Raw genomic sequence first — 20,256 nt, forward strand, 5'->3', positions numbered from 1 at the left:
TTGGAGGGGGAGGAAAAGGAGGGGGTGCAGGGAGGAGGAGGGGGGGATGGGAAGACTGGGTTGAATACGAAAAGAGGTCTCTGTGTTTATATGTCTGGCACCTGAGATGGGCTATACCCGCCGATACCTGTTTGCCCCGGACCTGTGGGCAAACACGGCAGGTGCTTGATGGGTGCACTTCGTTTCTGACCACATTTGCTTTCGGCATCTGAAAAATGTGAGATCGAGACAAGGCAGAGGCAGAGCGCGGTCAGCCAGGCTGCCGCACACCGTCTCCGTCTCCTGTTTAATGCACAGAAATGTTTTCCGAGCATCTGAAGCGGCCGTCGCCGCATAAAACTGATCAAAATCTGTTGACAGCACCGATTTAATTAGTCTGTTAGATGTGGATGTATCGCATGTTTTCGTGGCTTTGCTACAAATATTTCATTTTGTTTGTTAAGAGGCGAGCTTTGGCGTTTTTTTCCACCATCTTTTCAATATAGGACATCCATGGAAGCGAAGTCTTTCTGTTATCCTGTGTGTCTGCGTGGGGTACTCCCTGATCTTTAGATAATGATTATCAGATTATTATTATTATGTAGAAATTGATTGTTTTATAATAAGACTGACGATCCTATTGCTCACAGACTGCTGCAAGAACCCCCACAAGCCATTGAATCACACATGTTTTCAGGACTGTTTTTATACGTTATTATAACCATTTAACTGTGTGTGTGTGTGTGTGTGTGTGTGTGTGTGTGCGTGTGTGTGTGTGTGTGTGTGCCTGCGCTGCCGGGCTCATCCCTCTCTCCTCTTTGATCTGTTTAAAAGTTGCTGTGACGATCGTCAAACTCTTCAATGAAAAGTGAAGTCTTTTTAATGAATGGCACTCATGAATAATTTCAACGCACGCGCAAACGCGGGCCAATATTGCGCAACCTGCAAACCCGGTCTCCGGTTGCACGTGAGGTAAGCAGCGCCTGTTTCTAAAAATAGACCTCACCGTTGACCGACACAAGGACTGAGAGGCGCGCCCCCGCACCCGGCTCCGATCGTCCCTATTTATAGAGGAGAGATTTCACATCTCAGTCTCCCCGGAATCGGTCTGTAGTAGATGTGCTGCAGTCGCGGAGCCGATCACAGCTGGATCTGTTTTGCCGTCCACACACATACATGCACATATATACGTTTGTATGTCTTTGTTTATCTCTGATGTTTGTGTGTGATAGACGGGAGCGGTTTGGTAAGAGGCTGGGGAGAATATTTTGGCACATCTCTCTTTACGACTATCAAAGCCACTTTTCGAAGGTGATCTATATCTACTTTAATATATTTAGTATATGTGTGCGTGTATGTGTGCGTTTGCTTGTATTATTCGTGTTGCGGAGACATAAATCTGTCTACAAGGTCGCACTGTAGAGACAAAAGAATAGTCCCCCGTAACGCCAGTCGTTAAATTTAAGGGGGGAAGACTTTGATTATAGGGCAGCCTTAGTCATCGGGAAATTAAATGTAAATCAGTGCATTGCTCTTTGAAGTGCAGTGTGTGTGTGTGTGTGTGTGTGTGTGTGCGCGCGCGCGCGCACTGATATAATGTTTCCTATGCATACAGAACCTGATCTGTTTTATCTTCCATTATCTAGATTGTCTATAGATCTTGAAACCACTGTTTACCCACTGCGACATTTTCCAGCCCGCAGAGGATATCTCACTGATGAATTCTCTTTTTTTTGGGACCCTCAGTTGTATTTCTTTCAGCTCCTGCGTGTGTGTGTGTGTTTTCCCGTGCTCAGGTGCTTGTAGGTCTACCTTCTGTTATTCTTATTGGATGGCTCAGACACATCTGCTTCCTCCTCTGTAGCTGTGTTTCCATCACTGGTTCCACTTCTGTAATTTGGTGGCATCTAAGCAGAGAATGATTACAGATTTTCACCTAAAGGTATGTTAAATGGACCGTTTTCCTCTAAAATTGACCCCTGTGCGTACATTTCTGTATTTGTAGACTTTTAATTTATTGTCTTTTCCCCCCAAAAGAACCCCGAAGAAATAAAAATGAGAGCTATGAGTTTGTCCTCGCTGCTGCACATCACATGGGTGAGCAGCCCCCGAGAGCAGGGAGAAATACATCAGACAACAGTCTGTTGTTGAGGTTGTGGCCACAGTATGTCAGGAGAGTGACATCAGTTTTCCCTTCGGCTATTCTGGATGCAGCATCACACTCATTCATTAGTGCAGATCAGTCAGAGAAAGAGTAAAGGACTAAATGTGAGTCATGCTCTTTGTTTCAAGTGTGTCACATAACCTTTTGTTTGATGTGTCAAATGTCATCCAGCCAGTGATTTCTGGATTTGCTCACCTCGGCGTGAACACTGAAGAAAGGTGAGTTTAAAAAAGATTAGTTAAAATGAGCATGTCCTGAGGGCAACATTAAAAACTATGTTGTGTGCTGTATTCAGGGTCAGTTTGGACACACGGTGAGACTTTTTTAAACTGTAGATGTGGATTTCATTCATTCATATTAGCTCTGAGCAACTTGAGCACATTGCCACAGTTCACACAGTCTAAATTCCGTGTTTTGTTTGTTGTACTACATCAAGATTCAATCTTATTGTCTCCACTGAGGATGTTTTGGTTTATCTATTTCTTTATTCACTGATTGATTTATTTCCACCACAATTATACTAAAAGACGGGCTGGCTGAACTTTTAAGACTTTTTGTATCACTCCAGGTGCAGAATTTTGGGACTGTGGGCTTTTCAGAACAATTATTTACTATCACAGATTGGGGCAAAATTAAACATTTTTTCATATCCTCACAAATACATATACTGAAATATAAAAAAAACCCTCAAATGCCTTGTTTTGATTGTTCTTAAGAAAGTACCATAAAATAATCTGGATCCTTCTGGCCCAGCGACTCAATTCATTCATAGCATGGAGGGCATTTCTAACCAAGGTTTGCAGTCTTTGACTGTTTGAATTTTCTAAACAACACAAGGTTTTACAAGGAAATTACAGACATAGTTGTCCTTTTTGCTAATCACAAAACACACAAAAAAATCTCTCTAGAAATCAGTTATCACAATAAAAAACAGACAAAGAATGATGCCAGAGATATTTCTTACAAACACAAGATTATTTTTGTTGGTGGGCTTTAGAAAAAGTTAAGATGCTGTGAAATGTAGATTTAAAATAGAATCTAATGGCTCACAAGTCTCATAAACCCGCATTTTACTCACAATAGAATATAGAAAACATCAAAACCTTAAACTGAGAAAACTTGGCATTTTAAGTAAAATATTTATTTTATTGCATATTGAGTTTGATGGCAGCAGCATGTCTCGAAAAAAGTGGGGTAGGGCTATGTTTACCATCGTTTTAATGACAGCCTATAAACATCTGGGAACTGAGGATACCAGCTGCTTGACTCATGGGAGAGAAATGTTTTTCTTTTCTTGTCTAATATAAGATTCTAGCTGCTCAACAGTCCTGGGTCTTCTTTGTTTTCAGGCCAGTTCAGCACATGGACCCTCCCACTAAGAAACCATGCTGTCGTATTAGAGGCAACACATTGTGTTTTTGAAGTATGCATGGCTTTCCCTGAAAAAAATGTCACTTGGATGGGAGTGACATCCCAAGTCAATATCTTTGTCCATATAGAGTACATAGAGAACATTTCCTGAGCAGATAACAGTGTTAGGAGCTCAACTGCATCAGCAACCACTCCCATTACTGAAAATATCACTGGTGAACGCTTTTTTGTAATCTGGTGGTAATGCTAAGGCAGCCCTTTAATAACAGAATAGGTCCCTCTTATATCCCATGTCGTCACCCACCTTCACATCATGTCGAGCGTATTGGTGCAGCATTGGTAAACAGCATTACACTGAAAGAATACTCTAAGTGTCTCCAGCTGTAATCGAAAGCTTTCCCTCTGCTAGTGTAAAGAGGTTGTTTATTGTATTGACCCATGCCACTTTCTGAGGAAAGAAGCTCTCACTTTCCTGACATTTCCCTTCAGAATAACCACACGCTGCATCATGGCTATTTCACTTCCTCTTTGGTAATCTTATATGAAGAAATTTTCTCTCTCTCTTGTCATCAGTTTGGCTCAGAAACTACACAAACCTCTCATGTTTTGGTTTCCATGAGGTAATGAATTCTGCTTTACAAAGTGCACACATTGTGGTTCTCTGAATCTTGGTGTCATCTGCTATTAGAAAGTAAAATATTCAGATTTTTCAGCATAACTACGCCTTCATTTGTCCTTCTTGTTAAAAATTCATTAAGCAGATAACACATTTAAGTCTGCTGCATCATTAACTAGCCCATAAACAAGTCTGTGGACTTGTCTCTTATTGGCTATCGTTAAAGTAATTAATGACAGACAACAATCTTTAACTACAAAAAGTTTCTATTTTTACTTTACAAAGGATGATGGAGTACACAATCACTCTCTGGGATGTCGATTCAACCACAAATTAATCTGATAGTGGATAATTTCATTTCTAATACCCTTTATGCTTAAAGCACCAGTCTTTGTAGATCGTGTTTTTCATTTCCTTATCCACATATTCATTATGACTAACTTTTTACTAAAGCTGTTTTGTTTTTTTCTGGTTTATGAATCTCTTTTGGAGTCTAAATCATATTTTGTGAGTTTTTTTGTTCCCCCACTTTGGTGATGTTTTAGCTCTTCAATAATCATCTTGGACAAGGCATAGAGAAAGATAATGCGGGTAAATACATAATGCCGTCCTTATGGGTAAAAAAGCTACTAAAAACTGTTGGCTTTATGTAGAAAATCTCCACTCACATTTATCAAAATGACCTCCAGTTGATTATCACTTTGAGATATATATATATATATGTGTGTGTGTGTGTGTGTGTGTGTGTGTGTGTGTGTGTGTGTGTGTGTGTGTGTGTGTGTGTGCCTGGGAAAAGCATTTGCCCCCTCACTGGTTTCTTAGACTTTTGCCTATTTGTCACACTTAAATGTTTCAGATAACAAAAGAAATTTTATTTTAAATTAGACCAACATAACACCAGTAAATACAAAATGCTGTTTTTATGATGAATGATGAATTCATTTATTAAGGGTAGCTATCCAAACCACTCTGGCCCTCTACAGTAAGGTAATTTTTTTTTTACCTTTTGAGCCCTCTTACACCTGCCGTAAAACTAACCCAGCATTTCATGGTGCTGTGTTTGACATGTTTGACCTTTTTCATGCAAACAATCAAACATGGTGGTGGTAGTGAGATGGTGGACGACTTGCTGTAATTATTTATGGCAGACTATGTAAATCTAGATCTTGGACATAAAGGTTGCATGACACCGGCGATGAAAATGTTAATATTTTGGCTATTTGTTTGTCATCAGCAGCTTCTTGCTGGTTGTTGTTGGGGTTTGGAGCTATTTGTCACACAGCTAAACGTCACCTGAAATTCATTTTTTGAACTTTATTGATTACATTAGCTTTTATCCAATTCAATTCTTGCCTCATTCAGTAAATGAAATAAAAAGTCGTAATAGATGTCATTTCCAGTGTGTGAACCAGGATCTACAGGCTGCTTAATGAGAGCTAAAAAAACAGAGTTACAAAGAGCCTGATAAGAACAAAAAAGATGATAAACACACTTTGGTGTTTGAAGAAAAGAGGAGACAAGAAGAATAAGAAAAAAATCAAAGTAAAGAAGCCTCAGTGAAATTGAGTAGAGAGCTAATTCAAGCAGGTCGCAAAGTCAAGCTCAGTCCTGGTACATGATCTGATAACTGTTGCTCTCAGTGCCAGCCCTCATATGTTTTTATGCATCCAGCTCACAAATCTCATATAGGATACTCTATTAAGCTGTTTTAATCCACTGAAAACCACTCCGCAAGAAGCTTTGCAACCCTCTGTTCCAGCTTGTCCTTTTCTTTCTGTGTCTGACTTTATCTCACGTCTGCTCTCACTGATGTCTGCTCTTTTCTGCATTGGGTAGTATTGTTGCTGTGCTCAGGCCTATGCACATGGAAGGCTAGGGAAGTCTGAGAACAGAGTCCAGCAGCAACCGCCAACTATAAATTACAGCTGATGGACGTAACTGTCTGGTTACATGATTCTTTAAATTCCTGCTCCCAGCACCCAAGAGACCTCTGAAGGGTCAAAAACTTACTAATACACTGTGGATCAAAAGTCATCTTTTAGACAGGAAGTCTGCTCTGATGTGATACACACATGCCAAAGAGCTTTTGATCTTGCTGTAGGGAGAAAGATTAAATAAAGTATTCAAAACAGTCTTTTCTTATAAATATTCACCAACTTCTTGCCTTCGTCAGAATTATTGTGCAGTGCAATACACAAGGAAGACAAAATGATTCATGCTTGATTTGAGGTTTTTGTGAGTTGTGTTTTAGCTGTGGTTGCAGAAGCATCTATCAGTGGGCGCACAACTGTTGTCCAGATCTACATATTACAATTTATATTAAATTAGCTCATATCGTAGCGACTAGTTGATTCATCCTAATGAGGTTGGTGAGCCTGTCACTATTCCTCTTGCATATCCATGAGGTTTACATTTTACTCAGCTGTTTGGATGGACTGCCAGGAAATTTAGTACAGACCTTAATGAACTCCTGGTTACAATCACTTTGCTTGAGTACTGTGATTGGTTCAAAATAAGGAAATGGCTGCAAAACTGCAAGCATGCTCCTGCAAAATTGTACTTTATGTTTACTGATTATTTAATCTAACCGTCTAACATTATACCTTAGAGAGTTGTTTAAAAAAACTGTTTCTTTAGGATTGGTGTCATGTCTTTATAGGGTGGCCAGATCCCAACAAACTAAATGTGGGACTAATACGGTGTTTGTGACAAACACATCAGCAGTAAATACTAGTGACTGCCTCCACCATGTTTGACAAATGATCCAGATTAATTCATCTGATTAACAAAGGAACATGAAGCTGCTTTTCAGTCAGTTATTTTAAATTATTTAAAATCGTCTGATCTGTGTATAAAAATGGCTGTAATTCCTAAACAGAAATGGCAACATTTCTAGTTAAACCCCTTCAATTAACCGTAAAAGTCTGTCATTGACCAAAAATGTATTAACTCGACTGTATCTGATTGGCTAACAGTGTTGACTGTTACTCACTGACTTCTTTTCTCTGAACAGAGCGCGCCTGTCACTCTGCTGTTGCACACGTGAATCTTGTTTTCTTGGTATCTGTGACCAAGCACACGTCACTTTCTTCAAGATGTAGTGTTTTCAGAGATGCCTTAAAAACAAAACAGAAAAAAAAAAACATCGCTGGCAGCGTGTAGGGCAAAAATAGCACACATCTTTATTCAGGAGCTCCCAGAACAAAAACACTCAAAGCTGTTTGTTTTTCTCCAGCCAGGAGTCTCGCAGGTACTTAAGCTGTCCCGGTGTCCCACACACTGTTTTGTCTCAAGCGCTGCTATTGTTGTGGTTGTCATGAGAATCTCTGGCATTATGAGACGAGGCTGTGTTGGTATCGCTGGTGGGTGGCTGTGGAGAGGTGGATGGATGAAGAGCGAGGGGTCGAAGGGATGAATGCCTCGTCTCCCCGACAGCAAATGGACTCAAGTGAATCCAATTAGTGTGGTGTCTTTGTGCTAGAAACTTGTGTTTGTCTCGATATTCATGTGGAGGCTCATTTAGACTTAAAACCCTCTTTAGTGCAACCACTCATCCAGCCCGCATTAACTCAGATGCTCACTCGCTCATTCATTCACTCATGTCCCCTCTCTCTCACATCTTCACTTGAATGCTCATGAATTTGTTCATTAAATCACTTTTTTTTACTCAGTCCTCTAATCGTGGGGGGAAAACAGAGGCAATTTATCATGAAAGATATCAGTTCATCTAATCTCTGTTCGTATGTGGCAAATAGATAAAACTGTGAGGAAAGGCAGAGACAAAGAGTAATTAATGTACTGCTTTAGCATGATCAGCTAATGATCCATAATAAATGTGAACAACAGAAAATATATCTCTACATATTTATCACTTGTTAAGTTGATCACATGGTTTCTGAACATTTGCAGGCCTGTAAATAAACAAACAAACAAAAAAAGAACAAAGTTTGATCAGTGGTTTTTTTCTTATCACTTTGTAATTATAAAAATATCAAATAATGTATCACATGATCTCCAAGAGTCTCCACTTCACATTATTTAGCTTTACTGGGTGTTTTCATGCACTGCAGGCAGCTGTTTTCAACCAAAAAGCTATTCACTTATGTCCTGTGTCCAGAATATGGAACTGCTGTCCATGCCAGCCAGTGACCAGGTTGAAATCTTCAGCCTTGCTAACTGTTCCCACATCTACTTACAGATTAAAGGAGATTGAGCATTTGCTGCCAGGGCTCTTCCTCAAGTACTACACTCAGCAATGCAGGCCTTTGTCTTTAGGTTGTAGCTATGTACTGTCAGCAGGAGGCAGTGTCAAAAATCTGAGGAACAACTAGTCTGTGAGCTGCTCTTAGCTGCTCTTTTGTTTGTTTGTGTGCTGTTGTTTGTTGTTTTGCCACAAGAAGGCTGAATTTGTCATATACAAAGAATTCATCTGCAGTGAAAATGAGGGCTAAAAACAATGAAAATTGTCCTCTCCAGCCACTTTTTGTCTTCTAATGCATGCTTTTTCAAATCTTTGGTTTTCTTCTTCTTCCACTTCTTGGTGCTGTCTTTTCCATTCAAGCAAACTCTTTAACCAATCAGGAGTCTAAGCACAACTTCATTCACAAACATCTACATTGGTTGTACAAACAATCCTTCATTAGAGAGAGAGAAAATAGTCAGACTGCTTCTAGATTTATAGTAAAGTAACAGTAGCTTAAATAACCATTTGTTTCAACCAAAGTATGCAGAACAGCATCTCTAAATGTACAACACGTTAAAGCAGAAGAAGCCCACATCAAGTGCCACTCCTATCAGCTAAGAACACGAAACTGAGGCTAGAGTTTGCACGAGTTCACCTGAATTTGACAATATAAGATTGTCAAATTCAAAAATAAAACATTGCCAGTCTGATGAGTCAAAGTCTCTCCTGCAGCATTGGGATGGTAGAATCATAATTTGACATAAAATGAAAGCATGGATCCAACCTACCTTAAATTGACAGTTTAGTTGCTGTTGGTGGTGGTGGTAGATATTTATGTGGCACATTTTGGACCCTTATCACCAAATTAGCATAATTGAAACACCAGAGATGTGAAAGATTCTCATTGTGGACATCCAGGTAACCAATCTGCAGCAACTGTGTGATGTTATCATGTCAGATCTGAGGAATATTTCCAGCACTATCTTGAACCTGTTCTACGAAGAATTAAAGCAGCTCTGTAAGACAAAAGGTGCAAGCAAGGTGAGCCTTATAAACTGACCGATAAATGTAAATCTCCTAGAATTCCATCTTGCAATCAGAATCATGTTTGGAATTACTTTTTTTTATATATATATCTGAGGACCTTCTTTAAAAAAAAGAAAGAAAAATCTGACTTTTTAAAAAATAACTTTTAAATCTTATTTAAGGTTATTCTTAATTTCTGTTTACGTTGCACTTGAGTTTTGCATGGTGCTGCCTTAAAGTGATGCAACTTGTGTATGTAATGTGTTTACATTTATGTCTTTTTAACCTTTTAACATGTTAAAAATGGTCTTGAATAATGTTTATTTCCTTTCCTGTTTATATTATTCGTATTTTTACTTCATTAATTACTTGCTTTTGTGGTTTGCTTTGTAGCTGTGATTTAGATTAGTGCTATTTACAAACATCACTATTTTCATAGCACTTAACAGCTAAAGGGCCAGATATTCATCAGGTGTCAAGAAACATGCCTCCAAGCAAGTGACACTGTTGTCGTGTGCAACAGTGAATGTGCAGCACTGGGAAGAAATGTCACCAGCAGTGATTAAAAAAAAGTATTTTATTTTGGCGGTAGTGATGAGCATATTGTTAAAGTGACTTTAATAGTTCTGTGTGATTAATTAAGTTCAGTGCTGCTTGGTGTAACATTGGGGTGTGAATCCCTTTCAGTGCCCTAGCAGTGTTTAACAAAATGTGCTTCAGCGTTTGCTAAAAAAAAAACAAAAAAAAAAAACTCTGTTCACTCACTTGTTGTCACTCATATTCATGCTGTCACTCACCCACTCATACGCTCTCAAATGTGCACACACGCACTCATTGATCAGCGTGTACTCTCTGTCACTGTCCTCTCCACACATACACACACACACTGAGCAGATGTTCAAAGGGCAGGAGTACTCTGGCTCTCTCTGTGCACACACTTTTTCAACAACAGGTGTGACTTTCACAGCTTCGGCTGTTGGCAGCGAGTAAAACTGTGGATGAGGGCTGAGCAGCCTGTTCCTCCACAACCTTAGTCATCACATCACAGGGAACAGAGCGGACAGATCATCAGCACAACAGCTCCATCATAGCCTAGTGTGAAAGTTTATTACAGACAGTGAGAGATGCCTTGTTTTTATCTCAGATGTAAATGCAGCTATAAATAAGTGGGTTATTTTTGGACCACTTCAGGATGTAGATGAGGAGCTTCAGGGGAGGTGGGGGGGGGGGGGGGGGGGGGGGGGGGGGGGGCGTTGTATGGAAAATATTTTCACGGTAAACAAAGAGTGTGGCTCTTATGCCAGAGGTGAATGATACTTGTCCTTTTCTCTCTAAGTCTGTCCTTTCTTTTTCTGTTTATTTTTACACCCAGAGAGTCAAGGTCTGCACTCTTTTTCTTGAAAAGAAGGAGCGAATCTGTCGCCTAGCAACACCTCCCACTCCTGCATTGGAGCGGGAGAGGATGAGGAGTAAATAGTAAGAGTTGAGAGAGAGAGAAAAAAACATTTAGGGAAATTTAGGGGTACAGGGAGAAAACTGGGAACACTGGGAGCTGAAGCTGTAATCACCTCCTGAAGTCTAAAAAAGTGGAGGTAAATGTTCCTCTGCTCTCATGTGAATGTGAATGGAGCCACGTACAATACACAAGCCATAGAGGCACGAGTCTGTGGAGCACATTTGCACAGTCAGCTTCATCTGCTCTCTTGATTTTATCACAAATCTGTTGAAACAGTTTATTTCTTTGGTGTGTTTTTTTCACAGGAAACTGACAAATTAGTTTTAGCCGAAGTCCTCCTGTAATACGGTTTCTGTGCTCTTCGTGTTGAAGTGATTGACTTAGGGCACTTGCAAAGAGTTCTGAAAATTACTGTTAATATGTAGAAGCCAATTAACGGGAAATTTATAAACATCATCCAATCTTCTGCTTAGAGAGCGAATGGAAATGTGCTTTCTTTAATTTGCATAGTGATACCTACAAAGCTGTGGAAAGATGTGGAAAGTCCAAAGTGGTACCTGTGGTTTTGAGATCATTGTGAGATGTAACCCCTCCAGTAATCATTCCCCTTCCAGGTGCAACACCCGAGGTCTCTCACATTCAAATCCTTCTCCTCACTTTCAAGGTCTTGAATAATCAGGCTAATCTTAACTTACCAAATCACCCCAATTGAGCACTTCACTCTCAGACTGTGGGCTTACTTGCCGTTCCTAGAGTATTTAAAAGTAGAATGGGAGGCAGAGCCTTCAGCTTTTAGGCCCCTCTTCTGTGAAACTAGCTCGCAGTTTGGATTCATGAGACAGACATGACCCTCAAGCCTCTCCTGATTGCTTTGCAATAAGCCTAGGCTGTTTGAGAGTGTTTCTTCTTCACGCACCATGTGTTTATACACCACTCTGCATTTAATCATTACTTATTATTAATCTCTGGTTCTCTTCCACAGCCTGTCTTTGTCCTGCCTTCCTCCCCTTGCCTCCAACTATTCACAGCAGATGACCTCCCCTCCCTGAGCCTGGTCCTGTTGGAGGTTTCTTCCTGTTAAAAAGGGGTTTTTCTTTCCCACTCGCGGCAAGTGCTTATTCTTAGCGAAGCTGTCTGGTTGTTGGGGTGTTTTCTCTAATATTGTAGGGTCTTTACCTCACATTATAAATAAAGCTCTGTGAGATAACTGTTTAATAGAAGATTGCAGTCCTAGGAGCAGCTAAGATACTGCACAACGCTATCAAACTCCGATGCCCAAACCCCATTGGTGGTGATTTGGATCTCATTATGATGCCTTTAGAGATGGTAGGGATCAATTTTCTTATTATGGTCCTCAAAGTAAATCAGCAGCGACCCTGTGGAAGCAGACAAACTTAGTCCACTTTAGAGTGGAAGAACTCTGGTAATTTTGAACTTGTCTGCCACCAATTCAACACCTTCGGACTGCATCAGATTTGAAGCTGACAGACAGATTCAACCTGTGAAAATGAAGTATACAAACACCCACATACACCTCCCTCCCCCCACACACGCTCCTGCTCCTCGCCTCCATCAGTGCCTGCCTCCTTCTCTCAGTTTGGCTTTGTGAGCCAGTAGCCTTGTGCCTTTTCTCTTCCCTTTTCAATATCTGGTTTATTTTTAGCAGCCAGGGCACTGAGCAGGGGGCAGAAGTTTTTCACTAGTGGCTCTTTGTTTGTACTCGAGTTTTGTCTCCTCAAGGTCCCTGGATTATACTTAGACTCACAGGAGAACATGGGGACAATAATTCAGTGAATAGCTCTGATGTTTCTATTGAGGATGGAGTTTGCCACGAGAGGCTTTATTATACTGAATGAGTGCCTTTGCTCAATGATAGGATCTGAATATTTTAAATGCTCTATGCAGTTTTCAAGGAGAAACCTTTGAATTCAAGCAAAGCCTGCGGACAGTTTTAATCCATTTGAAAATAGTCACTAGTGAGTATTCATTTAGCTGCTATGCAATGTTTATTATTGGCATTTATATAATAAATCTAAAGGTACTCATCAAATAGAAATTTGTACCCATGGCTCTTTATGTTTTCTGGACAGATACAGACTTTTTCTCCCAGGGTACCGTACTGTAACATACCAGCACAGACACTGGCTCTTCCTCCCCACAGCCAGTTGGTGCTGATGCGGGGTTGCCATGGCGACATGATGTAGATGTGTTACATCACGAGAGACCTCCGAGCAGCAGAGCTTTCATTGAGACTCCCTCTCTGCCTTCCCCTCGCTCCTCTGTGTCCTGCTCCTCTCCATTGCCTCTCAGCCGCTTTTTTTCAGGCAAAAGGTCAAGCGCAGATAAAGCTGGGCAACGAAGACAAAGACGGCGGACATCACACACGGACGCTTTTTACATCTGGTGTCAGCCAAAGAGTTCATTTTAATGTATCTCACCTGGACGTTTGTTGGAGATGTGCCTATAGATCAAGTTGTTGCATAACAAAAGCAGAGAGTGGGTTGAAGGCAGTGAGGAAGGAGCAGATTGAATGCATGCTTTTCTTAGTCTCAGTCCACCCTTCCTCCTTTCAATCCCTGTCCTTGTGCAGAGAAGCTCAAAATATATCTGCATTGTCCCAGTGTTTTGATACCAATCAAATAACTATTCTCACATAACTTCTTTTTTTTAATCCCTCCCTGTTATCCAATACAGACCCATTCATTCTGTAGTGATTCATGAATGGATGGGGTCAATTACTATCAGCTATCTATAGCGCTCCAAAAATACATTAACTCACAAACAAAACCTCTGTGGGGGTCAACAAGCTAGGAAACAGTTAGCAGGTTACAGGCAAGCCTTTTACAGGATGTTATTATTATATTTGTATTATTGTAACACTAAATCAGAAATGCCTATTAAAAAAAATAATTGCAATATTGTGGTCTCTTAATGGCCTGATTCTTGTGGATATTAGTGGTTTGTCGTGCTTTTACTGGCCAGAGGGATTTTTTTCTATTTTAGGTTTAGGTTTACTGTTTGTGAGCACATGTAATGGATCCCGTGGGCAGTTTTGGGACGTACCTAAATATATTTATTGTAGTACACTTGTGTTTTAATAAAGTATTAACATATTTTACAGTACAATAATTCAGCTGTAAATATCCATGTGTTTACACTACGAGGGGCTTTTATAGATTGTGTTCTACCAAGCAGCAACCTTTGGGACTGAAGAGAGCAAAAAATGAAAGTCCCTCTTGGGACCACTTGAGTTTGCTCCATGAACAAGTCAGTCTCCCCTAGACTCCACTTTTAGAACAGATTTGGTTAAAGCTTAAAGTTAGAGGCATAGCCACAGTCACTGATAGGTGGGAAAGGACACATACAGCTGTAGCTGATGCTGTCTGCTAAGTCCAGTCATCGAAGAGAGTCTTTCAATATTCTCAATATTCTTTGTGCCTTTCGGAGCATTTTAATTTAATTGTCTCACTAATACACAATGTTACCAAAAGTATTTGCCTGTGTGCTTTCACACACATATGAGCTTGAGTGAAATCCCATTCTTAATTCATAGGGTTTAATATGATGTCAGCCCATCATATTAGGAATATGATGGGAATTTTGAATGCAGCTGCTCAACCATAGAAACCCATTCAATATCGTTACGGACGTGCCGATGTCACAAAGCTCAAATCATCTCTAACTGGTTTCAAGAACATGACCACAAGCTCACTGTACTCAGATGGCCTCCACATACCCCAAATTTCCATTCAATGGAGCACCTTTGTGATGTGGTTCAGTGGAAGATATCACTTGATTCATGATTCATGCCGTGAATGTGCAACTGACAAATCTGCACCAACTGTGTGACACTTTAAAGCTTTTGACATAGTTCTACCATTTAGATTGACCTCGAGCCCCTTAAATTGGGTTGAATCGGTTAGGTGGTTGAGGAAATGAATGGATAAGTGGTGTCTGTAACAATGTGCCAGTGTAGACGGGGGGCTGTGGATCAAATAACCTTTACTTTTGATGCCCTAGTTTGTTTATACAGGTGCTAAAACCAAGATTAGTCTGACTTCAATTTATTAGAAATCCCATCATCTACAGCCATCCAGCAGCTTCTTCCTGGGATCTTTACATTGTGACGGTGACACTTTATTAAAATCCAACAGTGGACAAAGTACTTTGGTCTGTTACTCCATTAGAACAAGCAAAGGTCAAATTAGCTTGAGTAGAGGTATTAGTACAGACGATACTTCCCTCTCCATCACCACTAACCCTGCAGTGGGTGGTGCATACTTTGTCTGGCAGCACTTGAGATCTTGAGAACATGTGGGCCTCATCCTCTATTTATTATTTCCTTATCAACAGGATAATTTGTCTGTTAATGAAACCTTTATTTTTGTAAACCCTGGTGTTTGCGATGGATAAGTTTGTGTTACTGTTTGCAAAATCGAGGCTAATTTCTACAACTTCACACACAGCCAGAGTGTAAAATCTATTTTAAAAGATCGATCTATAGATCATAGTTTATTCACACACCGTATGTTTTTGAAAAGTAACTATTCAAGTACTCTGGTGAGTTCATACTGAGTTGTTTTTTAGCACCTCAGCAGCTGCCCAAGTATCTCTTTCACAGTCAGTTTGTGTTTTGTGATTCACAGAAACTCTCTCCAGCCTTCTGTTTCCTGCAGTTCACATACCTTTCATTTTTTCTTTTCTGTTATTTTTCTCAGGGCTGAATGTCTTTTCAGCATCGGTCCCTTTTGCCGCTCTACACCCACACACCCATAGCAACACGTCTCTTGGTAACCACATTTACGCAATGAGTAAAGAAACTGGAAGTAAAGTAGACACGGGTCTTGCTTGGAGCCTTGTATAAATCTATCTCCGCTGCTCTCATGTAATCGAACAGCTCAACTATTTGGTGAAGTTTTATTTGGTGAACCATGCAAGAAGTTGTCTGCGTGCTTCTGAACGGGGCTCTGTGTTCTTGTTTGCACCTGTATCGCTGCATGGTTTTCCCTCACAACGCATGGTGTGTGTGTGCAGACTCCTGAACAGTCATATTTTTAATTAACACTGTTGTTAATCACTGACACGTGACCCAATATCCTGCTCGCTGCTATACCCCGCTCTGAATTCCCAGGGTGTTCGCGGGAGATTGCATTGACCCCAGGCAGTGAACAAACCCAGCAATTGAACCTGTAATTGGACCAGACTGATAAGATAATTATTTCCAGAGCTAATAAGAAGTGACTCTTGTTGTATTACAGGATGACAGTTTGGAGCGTTTCACATGTAAGCTCCTGTCTTATAACATTGAGTCACATCTGCTCTAATGATCAGTTTTACACAGAAGAATATCCCACTGAATAACAGAAAAGCCACAAACTCACTAGATTAGAAAATAGAGTCGCTGTAGACAAATACAGTCAGCGGACACTTCAATGGGTACACCTTACAGATCTTAATCGTATGTATTTAGATCTGCTGAATGTGGAGGCCATTTGAGTACAGTCACGTGTCATATTCAGGGAGCCAGTTTGAGATGATTTGAGCTTTTTGACATAATGAGTTATCCTGCTGCAAGCAGCCATTAGAAGATGGGTATACTGTGGGCATAAAGGGATAGACATGGTCAGCAACAATACTCAGACAGGCTGTGGTATTTAAACAATGTTCAACTGGTGCTGAGGAGCCCAAAGAGTGCAAATATCCCCTACAACAATGCTGCATGCCTGAACCACTGATACAAGGGAGGATGGAGTTTATGCCAAATATCGCAGCAGAAATGAAACTCTTCTGAGCAGGCTTGGAATTGTAGACTCAGTTTACAGTTCTTAGCAGACAGGAGCGGCACCCAGTGTGCTGCTGTAGCACATCAGTCCATTCTATTCTGCATGTCTTTGGGCTGTTGGTTCAAACCAGAATCCACACAAACACGGGGCAAACCTCTGGCCCCAGCCAGACGGTGGAGTCAAACTCAGGGTCTTGTTGCTGTGACGCAACAGTCACCGCGCCACCATGTTGCCAGTGTAGTTCAACCTGTTGTGTTCACAAATGCTCTTCTGCATACCTTGGCTGTTTTGAGTGCTTGAGTTACTGTTGCCTTTCTATCTGCTTGAAGCAGTCTGGCCATTCTGCTCTGACCTCTGGGATTACCAAGACTTTTTCAACCAGAGCATTTCTGCTCACTGGATATTTTCTCTTTTTCAGACTATTTGCTGTAAATCCTAGCAATGGTTGTGTTGTAAAGCACGTGAGTCACTTAAATCACCCTTCTTTTCCATTCTGATACTCAGTTGGAACATCAGCAGGTCGTCTTAAATACGTCTGCATACCTAAATGTATTGAATTACCATATGATTAGCTGATATTTTTGGTAACAAGCAGTTGAATAAGTGCACCTAACAAAGAGGTCATTGAACGCATATGTCCATGCTAGCAACAGTTATCTATACATCCACTTTTCCTGTTCAGATTGATAGAGCGATTATCCCAGATTTCTTTTTTAATTTTGCAGTTTTGAATAAAATCTTCATTTTGTTCAACAATTTTACCTGCAGAAATAAATACATTCTACACTACCATGCTAAACCAGCATGATTAACATGGAAAGCTTTATGACTGCAAAAAAAAAAAAATTGTTAGCATTAATTCAGTCATTATGAGAATGGTAGAATACTTACAGTCACATTGACAGTAAACTGTTGATATACATATTTCTTTTTTCCTGAGTTAGGGGTTTTTCCCTCTTACCTCACTGTCTTCTGCAAAGGCATTTGTAATAGTTTTAATAGCATTTAGGCTTTTAGAAATATTTTATCTAACTTATTCGAGCTCCCTAATGAGTATCTTTAGTAATTAGCCTAATTCATGGGAGTCTGTGTGGAGAACGCAACTTAATGCTGCCGTTCTAAGTAAAGGTCTGCACAAAATATTTACTTTTATCTACCAACTCAACTGTAAAATTTTGAGCCTTAGACACTTTGTTTTCTTTATCTTTGGTAAGTTTTGTATTTTATTTGCACCCGTTATTAATGGAAATATTGGTGTTGTTGTACAGAAAAAGACACACACAGAGGAAAAAAAAATACTGGGTGATATATAAATATAAAATAGTGGTTTCTACCCCTGACGCCACTATGTCACCATAAAACAATCTACTGAAATAGTATTATTCACACCATAATGCACAGCCTAATAACTTAATTCTCAGTTTTTAGGAAAAATAAATAAACTACTGATAAACCTCACATCAGTTTGGCATGCAATATATGTGTTTACTATTCTTACAAGGGACCTATTACATATTTACTCATTTTCTGTCACATATATACAGTTACAAAAACTAAATGCTGAAATTATCTACCCATGTTCTTCCACTTATCTAATTCAAGGTCACAGTTGCGCTGGAGCATATCATAGCTGTTATATAGCGTAAGATGCAGGGTATATCCTACACAGGTCACCAGTCTATTGCAGGGCTAAACAATTAATCACTAATTAGCTTAACCTCTCTGCAATATGGGAGAAAGGATACTGGGAGAGAACCCATCCAGACACAGGAAGAACATACAAACTCTGGTCCTAGAGCTTTAACTGCTCTAAATGATCAATTCCAGACTGTCCGACTATCTACTCTTGGCTTTGCATGATGTCACTGTGCCAAACTCAATGTACCAAACCATCTAAAAGTAACCCTGGGAGTTTGGGCTCCACCCACCTCCAATTCAAGCCTTCTGCTTTTGACAGCCAGCCAATCAGAAGTAAGTTACCTTAAAGGGAAGGTGGTTTTAAAAGGGGGAGGAGCTAACATAGTGGATCACCTGAAGGGATGTACCAAGACCCACTATAAGATAAGTAAAGATCCTTTTTTTTTTTCTTTTTTTTTTTTACTTTTAATCATGCAAAGCCACACTAGTAGAGCCCAAAAATAAAAGGATGGGATTTAAAATTACTTGTTTTTTTTCCTTTAATGGAGTAGTTTTATTTCTTGCAAACTAGCTGATCTACTCTGCTATCTTTCCTGCTGAGATACGCTGAGAGGCTGTATGTTTTTATATCCAATCAGAGATGTTTGATTGCATCTAAAAATGCAATACATTAGTACATTAATGCACTCTGTTTATGAACCTGTGTTGTTTCTGTAGAACAAAACAATGTCTGATTTATAACCTGTCTGTAAATGGCAGTATCCAGAGTCAGAACCATGTCTTGTTTTTTTTTGTTTTTTTTAAATTAGTCCTTTATGCCATTGTTTATGTTGTATTTCATAATTGCCCTCCCCCGCTGATCACCCCTCTCCATATATCTATATATACTCCATGCAAATATCCAGAGGAGAGAGCCATTTCCTGCCTCATGCCCTCACTAATTTACACTCTCTAATCACTCAGCCCTCCTTGTACTGTGCATCCTGTTTTTCATGTCCTGCAGATTTCGCTCCCCGCTCTTTTCATTAATGAACTCATTCAGTGTTCGGGGTTGTGGGTGGAGGGAAATGACACTCCACCTCGCTCTTTCATTCATAAATATAATACCTGCATTGTAGTGTAGTGGAGGGGGAGGCTTTGAGAGCTTTTTGTAATGCAACAGGAGGAGATCAAAGGGGAAAAGATTGCTCCTCCATCATGGCAACATGTCTCAAATTGAGGAACAGAGCATGATTGTACGACATGGAAAGATAGCATTTCTGTCGGCCATGTTTGTTCCATTGCGTTTAAGTGGTTGGTACCACCACATGAAGCTTTAATTCTGAGCTTCCGCACCCACGCCATTCCCCCACTGCGGCCTACGGGGCACGGCTTGCCCAGAAATGAGATCATACTCCATCCATGGAGCCAAAAAAACTGAGGCCCAAACGCTCCAACACTCCCCTCTGCCACCCCAAACACTCCTCCCCCTCATCTGTGTGGGCACTGACACTCTCAAACACATGCTCTCCTATGTAAACACCCACACCTTGCACTCACAGCACTCACACATATATATAATCACATAAACATAAATACATGCTGGATGCACGCACAAATCTACTCACGCACTCTCCTGTGGATCCTTTGAACCATTACACCCCGCAAATATGGATTATGAGACATACACAAGGCCTCGCTACACCATCTACACCATCCCAGACGTTTGTGCTTCATTCTAATCATCGTCTTCATCTTTTGGGGCTCTTTTAGCTGCTCTATGTCTTTGTCTGCTTGGTCTCTTTGCTGGCATCTTTCATCTACTTTAACCCAGTTTTCACCTTATGTTAGTTGAGATCATTTCTTGTCATACTGGATCATTTCTTGGTTATTTTGTATTACTTTATGGTCTCTTGGGTGTCTCTGTGGGAATTTTGCATCCCCTTGTGGCTTTTTTGCACCTATTTGTAGTCATTTATGAACCTTCTCTTTACTGCAGATTTGTGACACGCTCAGTAAAATTTTGCGGGTGAAGCCCAGAGGCCGGCTTACCCACTGAAC

The sequence above is a fragment of the Pelmatolapia mariae genome, linkage group LG2 (assembly GCF_036321145.2).
Source record: "Pelmatolapia mariae isolate MD_Pm_ZW linkage group LG2, Pm_UMD_F_2, whole genome shotgun sequence".
NCBI lineage: Eukaryota > Metazoa > Chordata > Actinopteri > Cichliformes > Cichlidae > Pelmatolapia > Pelmatolapia mariae.